The 8,853-nt window shown below is 37.0% G+C and overlaps 1 long non-coding RNA gene across 1 annotated transcript; it reads right to left on the bottom strand.

Annotated features, from left to right (window-relative positions):
- Nucleotides 1-7,352: 7,352 nt before the first annotated feature.
- On the bottom strand, nucleotides 7,353-8,401 carry LOC145125834 (uncharacterized). The gene is made up of 2 exons (XR_013716167.1): nucleotides 7,937-8,401; nucleotides 7,353-7,820 (listed from the first exon to the last, which is right to left on the bottom strand). It is a non-coding gene; the product is annotated as an uncharacterized LOC145125834 (long non-coding RNA).
- Nucleotides 8,402-8,853: the final 452 nt, after the last annotated feature.

The raw sequence follows: 8,853 nt of genomic DNA, 5'->3' as shown, positions 1-8,853 counted from the left end.
ATGATGTTAATGGGAGGATGATTATTATATTAAGTATTGCAAGTTATCAATATTAATTACAGAAAACAAAAGGTTTCAATTCGCAAAGTTGCAGAGATTGAAAAGTTGTTTTACTATAATTAATGGAGAGAATATTATACTTCATTTCAAATCTAAAAGCTTAGATCGAGAAATTTTAATCAAATTTAGTCAAAGGACATATATAAATATTATATTGAAAAGATTTAACATAAGGGCATTCTATATATGGCAATATTATAGCAGGAGACTGGTAAAGTATCATGTCTTTATGTAAGACATTATGTATCGTATCCCATACGCTTCGGGTATAGGATCGATTACATATGATGTAATATTCGACCATTCTTTCTATTCCAAATGCCTAGGGCGTTAAGAGGGAAAATGATAAGAATCGGATATGACTAAAGTAAGTTAAACAACTGTCAAGTACAATCTAAGGTTCGCCAAGGATTGGTCACTTGTGGGCAGTTGGAAGTATAGTAATGGATGGACCATATTGACATTATTATGAATAGATAGGATTCTATTAAGAATGAGTTGTCATATGGCAATTGTGGAAATGTTTCCATAATGGGAGTTGGATATTAAGAATCTATGTGTAGGTTAGAAACCTTTATGCAAGAAGGATGCTCAAAGGAATGTACTTTGAATTTAAGACTTCGATTTCGTGGAATTGTCTCGTAACAATCTCTAATGTAATATTTTGTAATATCATTGACCAAGTTTCTGTGACTTTGGTGCCTCGAGATTACAAAAGGATCATTGCATGATATTTTAGAATCTAACACATTCTACTAGTTGCAAGAATTAGGTATTCTTACACTAGTGATAAGGATTAGGGATTGTGAAATGAGCATTAATTGGAAATGTGTTCAATTGATCTATTTCACAAAGTAAGGATCATAGGTAAACATAGTATGCATGCTTGGAGCATGGGATAACTAATGTTATAATTCAAGTATTAAGTTGATTATCCGAAACATTATACAATGAATAATGTGTAATCAATATGGTGATTAAATAAAAGGTGTTTTATTTATACTCAAAAGTTTTGAGGTCATATTGGATTCGATTATTCTTGTGTTTCACTTCGCATGTTTTGACTTCCCGAATAACTAGGTTATTCAAACATCCACAGTCAATCATACTTTGGAAGTAGGTAATGAGGTAAAACTGTCATGAATCTGACTGTAGATTGTCTAAAGTGTTTAGACATAGCAAAAGTTTGCTGTAGTGTTCATGAGTGCTCATGAAATAAGATTTGAGTATTGGATTAAACCCACGCTCACGTGAATCACTTCATGGATTTTATCACGAGTGATTGTGTGACGATAATATCTTATATTCTTGAAATAAAGACATGTGAGGTGTAGTTTACAAGTCGGTTGTACATTGACATATGTAAACGCACCAGTAACTTGGTGTTATAAAACACATTGTTGTGTGTGATTTGATGAGTAAGTACAAGCAAGCATTTGAGTCGAAGTTTATCCATTCCTTTTACCCAAAGTGGGATAAAAGTGATATCCGTAGGCCCCTCGATGATTTAGTGATGACACCTAAGCGCTTGACCAAGCCTGGACTAAGTTGATGTGTTCAACTGAAGTCTATTGTCAGTCGTCTTAAATCGGAAATAGTGAAACAACACATAGATAGAGAGAATGATCATAATCCATGTCTCATGTCTATACGATATCTATAATGGAGGAATATATGATCCCTTATGTACTTGACCCGATTATGAGCATGGTCCTTTTGGGTTGCCTTCACCATAGCAACTTGTAGGATGAATTATGGAGAAAGAGGATTTATTATGGTTTATTAATATATTATGAGAATAATATATTAAAAGAGAAATCATATTATTTAATTAGTATTGATCAGCAATTAATTTGGAATTAATTTTGTGATTAAAAGAGACTGATTAAATTGACGGGGACTGATTATATAAATCAGTAATATTTATAGTTTGGGCTTTTGGACCTTATTGGTATAGGGTGGACGAAATCTCTATGAGAGTCCATAAGGATTTCGTCCAAGGCTTGTCCAATAAGGAGTCCATATGTTGCTTAGGGCCTAAGCAAGGAAATTAGGGTTTCCAAGTTGATAAACCTAGAAGCCTAACTATAAAAGGAAGCCTAAAGGCTCCCAAAAAAACGTCCCTAACCTTTTAAGAGAACCCTTGGACGTTTTTGAGCCTCTCCTCTCTCTCTAGTTCTTCCTTGTTGCTAGTGGTGTTTGTGACTCCATTAGAGGTGCAACATTTGAGGCACTAAGCTTTCAAAGGTCAAGGAGTTCTTTTTATTACTACATAACAAGTTGAGGTAATCATTATAACTTGTTTATTATGTCTATTTCAAAATAAGCATGCTAGATTAGGGTTTATTGCTTTGGTATTCAATGTTGTATGTTCAAATTAAAAAAACCTAGATCAAAGCAATTAGGGTTGCATGTACACCATAGGAATGATGTTATGCACATAATCCATCACCTACCTCTTGCGGATTTCTCATACAATAACAGTTTTCACTCGAACATTGGTGCTCCGCCGTTTGAGCTCTTATATGGGTGGAGATGTCGTACCCCGGTTTGTTCGGGCGAGATTGGTCACAGGGTTATGGAGCAGACCGAGGTGGTCCTTCAGAATACGGAGATGATTCAGTAGATCAGGCAGAGATTGCAGACTGCTCAAAATCAGAAAAAGACCTATGCCGACCGGCGCCGATCCGAGTTGGAGTTTCAGATCGGTGACATGGTGTTACTGAAGGTCTCACCTTGGAAAAGTGTGATTCGCTTTAGGAAGAGGGGGAAATTGGGTCCCTGATATATTGGCCCATTCCGAATTATTGCCGGGGTTGGCAAGGTCGCTTACGGATTGGATCTTCCTGAGGAGCTCAGTCACCTTCACAACACTTTCCATGTTTCGCAGCTACGAAAGTGCGTATTGGATGAGGATGCAGTGGTATCCTTGGATGATATTCAGGTTGATGAGCGCCTGAACTATGTCGAGAGACCAGTAGCTATTCTGGAGAGGAAAGTAAAGGTCTTGCGTAGCAAGGAAATACCTTTGGTAAGGTAGAATGGCAGCAACGGAGGGGCTCCGAGAGGACCTGGGAGCCGGAGGCTGAGATGCGGGAGTATTATCTAGATTTGTTCTCTACATCAGACTTCGAGGATGAAGTATAGTTCAAGTGAGGGAGAGTTGTAACACCCCGGTTTTCAGGTATTTTCAAATTCATCCCTTGGTTTTAAATTATAAGTCAATTTGATCCCTAAGTCCAAGAATTATGCCTTGAAGCTCTAGTGGCATTTTTGTGATATGAGCTGGAGGAGTACGCTAAGCGTACATGTGTGTATGCTAAGCATACTAGGGCGCACCCTAGTATGCTGGGGGTACACTCATGTACGTTGGGCGTACTCACGTCAGGAGGAAACTCTAAATTTTAGGGTTTGAAGGGTATTTAAGCATCATGTTGGCTCATTTCCTTTCTACCTTTCACCCTCCACTCCCTTGGGACGTTTTTGCAAACCCTAATCTTTGAGTGTGCATTTTGGAGCTCAAGTGTGTGCTTTTTGGTGTGTTTTTGGTGTGGTAAAGGAAGAAAAAGATTCTTGAAGAAGCCTTGGTGAGGGAGCAACTTGTGGATCTGGGATTCTTACCTTCTTGGGAAGCTTTAGAAGGTATAAAGCTTCATTCTTGCCTTGTTTTCTTTTAGATCTTGCCATGAGGAAATTATGTGTTCTTAGTCCCTTTTCTTGGTGTTAATGAGTATGTGCTACTCTAAGACCAAAGGACCTGTCATTTCTGAAGAAATAAGGTGCAATAAGTCATACAAATGTTATCTTGGCTCTTTTGGTGCATGCATGAGGTCTTTAGTGGTTAAGAAAAGCTAGAATCTTGGTGTTGGGCCTTATTAAGACATGCATAACCATAAAGTTGTAAATTTTATGGTTTGGAACACCTCTTTGGACCTGGATCTGAAAGTTGGATGTTGGACTGAAGAAGATAAGCTCTTAATCGAAGTCTTGAATGGCCACTGCATACGCTGGGCGTACCAAGGCGTGCGCTGGGTGTAGGTGGTCAATGGCGCGATTCCAGGTCAATTCAGAGTACGTAGAGCATACAGTTGGGTACGTCCCGTGTAGTCAACCTGTTGGGTTTTTGATTTTGGGCTTCATGCTTTGGGCCACCTTTTGGGCTTGGATGCTTGGGCCCTTATTGGTCCATCTGATAATGAGTGTTTTGGGCTAAGTGAAGTGTTAGACCTTGGAGTAAGGCCCAATTTGGAAAATTGGGCAAAATATGGGCCTTTAGTGATTATTTATTTTGGGCCTTTTTGGATCAAGATTTGGGCCTGGGTCTTAGCCCATCTAGGAAAAGGGTAAAGTGGCCATTTACCCTAAGTATGGATTATTAGTCAAGGATTGTAATCTAATTATTAATTGGATGATTATTTTGTTGTGTCAGTGCGGGGATTTTAGTGAGCTAGAAGTCGGAGGCCTTCAGTGTGATTCAGCTGTGTGAGGTAAGTTTTCCTCACTGTACTTTTGGGTCGAAGGCACCAAGGTTAGCCCATTGGTTTGATAACCTGATATTCTTGATATGCTGAGTATGGAATAGATATGCATGCTAGTTTTGATATTCTTGATATGCTGAGTATGGAATAGATACTGTCTGTTTATCTGTATATGATATTATTTGTTATATGTCGACATATTGTGTGGGTTGGGTTGAGGTTGTACTGCTCCGTGTTATAGCCAACAAACCCTGGAGCATAGCAGATATGAGTTGAGGGTCGGGGAGCGCATGCCAGACTCATACTGAGGGCTCATGAGCATTCAAGATACGAGCTGAGGACCGGGAAGGGCATGGTAGACTCCTACTGAGGGCTTAGTGGTATTCAGTCCGAGGACTGATCAGGTCGGGGAGCAAGCCAGACATAAGCTGTGGGCCTAGGGGGCAAGCCAGATTTATGTTGTGGGCTCAGGGGTAATCCAGTCTATTAGTTGTGGATCCATTGAATGCTGTTATTATATTTGTGCTATTTATTTGTGTATTGGTATTTTGGGGGGAAACTCACTAAGCTTTGGTCTTACAGTTTGGATTGTGTTTCAGGTACCTCAGATGATCGTGGGAAGGCAAAGTCTTGATCATGCACCACCTCATGTTGTGTTTGTGATTTTGGGAAAACTCTGATGAGAAACATGTTTTGAAAACTACAATGTAAAAAATTATGATTTTTGGTTGGTTTGAAAAAGTTATATTTTTATGAAATGTTATGGATGTGAAAAAAAGGTCCAAAAGCAAAATAAGATTTTGAAGATTGTGACATCCCCAATTTCACGTCCAGAAAAGACCGATTTATTTATGATTATTTAAAATCAGAGTATCATTTTTAAAGAATAATATTGCAGAATTTGTTCCCAAAAATATGACAATGATATTATCAAAACATTCCCGAAAAAATGTATTTTATTTATATTAAAAATTTTGGGATGTCATTGTCAATACAGTACATAAGTATAAACAGAAATAATACAGTCCTTACACACATATGTTATTTTATTGGCCTATAATCCATAAATCTCTCATTAGTCATCACACATGTGCTCTCGTGCCACTACTTGGGATACAAGCAACTGAGTGGGTCAGACTTGGGAGCCTGGTGAGCACATAGGGTTTTCAACCCACAATAATTATATTCATTTAATTATATATTTTTATCAAAACATTCAACCCGATTACCCATTCCCGTTATCCTCACTTTTTGTCCCTAAAGCATCTAATTCAGGGGACCTATCCTAGGGAATCATCTTCGGGATAGACAACACTGCTTAAGGGATACCTTAGCAATATATGTCAATAAGGAAACCATGGGGGATGGAGTACACATGGTGAACACTTAGTTCAAAAACACCTACAGGTTGCGAGCCTGCTAGCGTTCCACTGGACTGTCTAGAATAGTCTGTGGTCGTCATCTATACCCCGCTAGACGACTGGATCATCTTTAAAGTCAAGGCCTATCATCATCTATTTCATCTTTCATCTCTCATCATCTATATCATCTTACATCTACCTAATATATTTATAGGTATCAAATACATATACAATTTAAATCAAGTAAAACATGTATAAATCGTTCATCTAGCTTAGATACAGATAATAGGCATATATAGAATGTAATTATCTTAAATATTTTATATCTATATGTAAGATGAAAGTAAATATGCACTCACTTGTTAAAGTGGACGAATAGAACATTGGAAAGCGCTTTGCTTTATCACTTAGATTTTCCTTTGATATGACCTAGGTTTAGTTATATCTAAGTCTTAGTGTGACATCTCGAAATTTAGGTCAATAATTGTGGACGGTCAATTCGCAATAAATCGCTTTGAAATTTGACTCATTGAGTTTTAGTTCATATTTTTGGTAAAATAACTGAGTTCATTTCAACTAATATAAGATACCAGATGATACCTTACTTCCAGATGTGCAAACTGGAAAACGAATCAAACAGCTCAAACTGCAACCCTAGTTAATGCATCTGAAAAACTAAAATTTCGTATTAAGCAGTTGTGAGCAAAACAAACATTCTAGTCTCGTAGTACATGTTTTCTTGTTTCCGAAAATATAAAGAACGTTTAAACGGAGTTCGTATGCAAAAGATATGACCGTTTTAAGAATTCAAACCAGTATAATATTGATTTTCTTAAAAATGCTAAAACCGTTTTTATCTTTTGAGGGACTTGTAGACCCCATATGGAAATTTTGAGATCTTTTTTGGACTCAGGCCATAGTCTAATATTTAATTTCATATTTGAAATATTTTTAATAAAAATATTTATTAAAAAAAATCAGATGTTTTTGAATCAGTTAATCGCAAAACCTTAAATTATTGATCTCGACATGATTTTTATTATTGGTAATGTATTCCGGAAAAAATATAAGACTCTAAACCGGTTGATATGGATTTTAACAATGAAAATAGTCCGAACACTCATAAATTTGTGAACTATATATATATATATATATATATATATATATATATATAAGAGGCATGTGTCATGATCAATTACATGTGATTGGTTAAATTTTCATAAATATACATTATATACGTGTCAATTTTGAATTTAAGAGACCAAGGTTTTACCAAATTAACAATTTTACATTTCCTATCTTATGAGTTTAAATTTATATATATGTATTACACAAATTATGTAACAAACTCATGACAAATGAAAATAAATTATATTTATCAAGAAATAATTTGCAAAAGTCTTGAGTATACATATATATGTGTATAATACAATCTAAAAGTACCAGAAAATCAAACACCAAAAATCTTTCCATTGTTACTTCTAAATCTCATTTAAGGCACATCAATTCTACACTAAAAAAGTGGATTCTTGCACTCTTTCTTCAACCAAGACAACACTCAAACATGTCCAGTGATAAAAATCAACACTCAAACATGTACAATGATAAAAAATAAAAAATCAACACCCAAACACCTTCAGTTTTTTATTTTTTATTTTTTATTTTTTATTTATTATTATTTTTTTTTTCCTGCCTGCTTTATCGTGATCAGCGAAGAACAAACACCACAAAAATTGTTGTTTCTTTTCTTCTTCTCCTTCGATTTCAGCCAAGAACACACATCACTAGAGGAGTCGTTACCTGTGCAACCAAGAGGGCAACAACCCTCTTTCAAACCCCTTCCTTCCTTCCCACCGATTTCACAGCAACACCCAAACACCCTAAAGATTTGTATTGTTGTTCTTCATTCTTCTTTGATTACCTGTCAAGAACACACCCATTAGAGTGGTAGATTACCTGTGAAATCAAGAGAATGTCACCTTTTTTCCCCATTTACGTTGCTGCTAATCGAAACAAAGATGAATTTTTTTTTTTTACCTTTCTTCCTTGTTTTTCTGCCTGTTTCTTCGTCCCCTGTCATGAACCACCCGCAGTGGTGGTGCTACGGTGAACCATCGAGGCAGCAGCCCCACCTCTCGCACTTTCCTTTCCCTCTCAGCAGCCCAAATGGTCGTTGCTGCCTATCTCCTCCCGGACCCTTCTTCTTACCTCCACTCCTCGCACTCTCTCTTCTGCTCCCATCGACCAACGACCGCCGACGCCTCGCCTGCTATGCCGTTGCTGCTCTCATCACTTCAATCGGACCCATTTCCTCCTCCTCCCTTCGCACCTCACAGCCGGACGAGAAAGAGCGAAACCTCGCTGCTACGTCCCTTCCTTCCCTTTGACCTCGTCGACCCCCGGATAAACACCCTTCTCGCAATCGATCGACCAAAACATCGGATTCGTGTCTGCGAGCCTTCGTGATTTTCTTGCCGGCTGACGTTCGTGTTTCTTTTCCTTTGCTCGATCAACAGATGATGAGGACGCAAACATAAAATCCCTAAAATTCTTTTAACTTTGATAAAATGACCAAATAACCCCCCTGCTAAACATTCATTTCAAATAAACCCTCTTCCCAAACTTAGGTTTATTTAAAACAAAATAGCCCTCCCATGGAGATTTCTTAACAAAATCAGTCCAAGTCTCAAACTTTAATTCCACTTAAACCATTTCAGTCCCTCCCTTGAATTATTTTACCCAAAGCAGTCATACTTTGGTTAATTAAATTACAAAATAGCCCCTATTGTTTAGTGAAGTTACAAAATAACCCCTATAGTGTAAATTCGTTACAAAATGGTGCCTATACACTTTGTTTATGCAAATAAATTATCCTTTTATGCGAAAATACAATAAGTCTAGTTTATAAAAATGTTATTTAACAATGTAACATATTGTTAAAATAAACTAGTATA

The sequence above is a fragment of the Lactuca virosa genome, chromosome 7 (genome assembly GCF_052849685.1).
Source record: "Lactuca virosa cultivar CGN04683 chromosome 7, Lactuca_virosa_CGN04683_v6, whole genome shotgun sequence".
Taxonomy (NCBI): domain Eukaryota; kingdom Viridiplantae; phylum Streptophyta; class Magnoliopsida; order Asterales; family Asteraceae; genus Lactuca; species Lactuca virosa.
The sequence above is the reverse complement of the archived record's forward strand: the minus strand, read 5'-3'. Positions and strand labels throughout refer to the sequence as shown.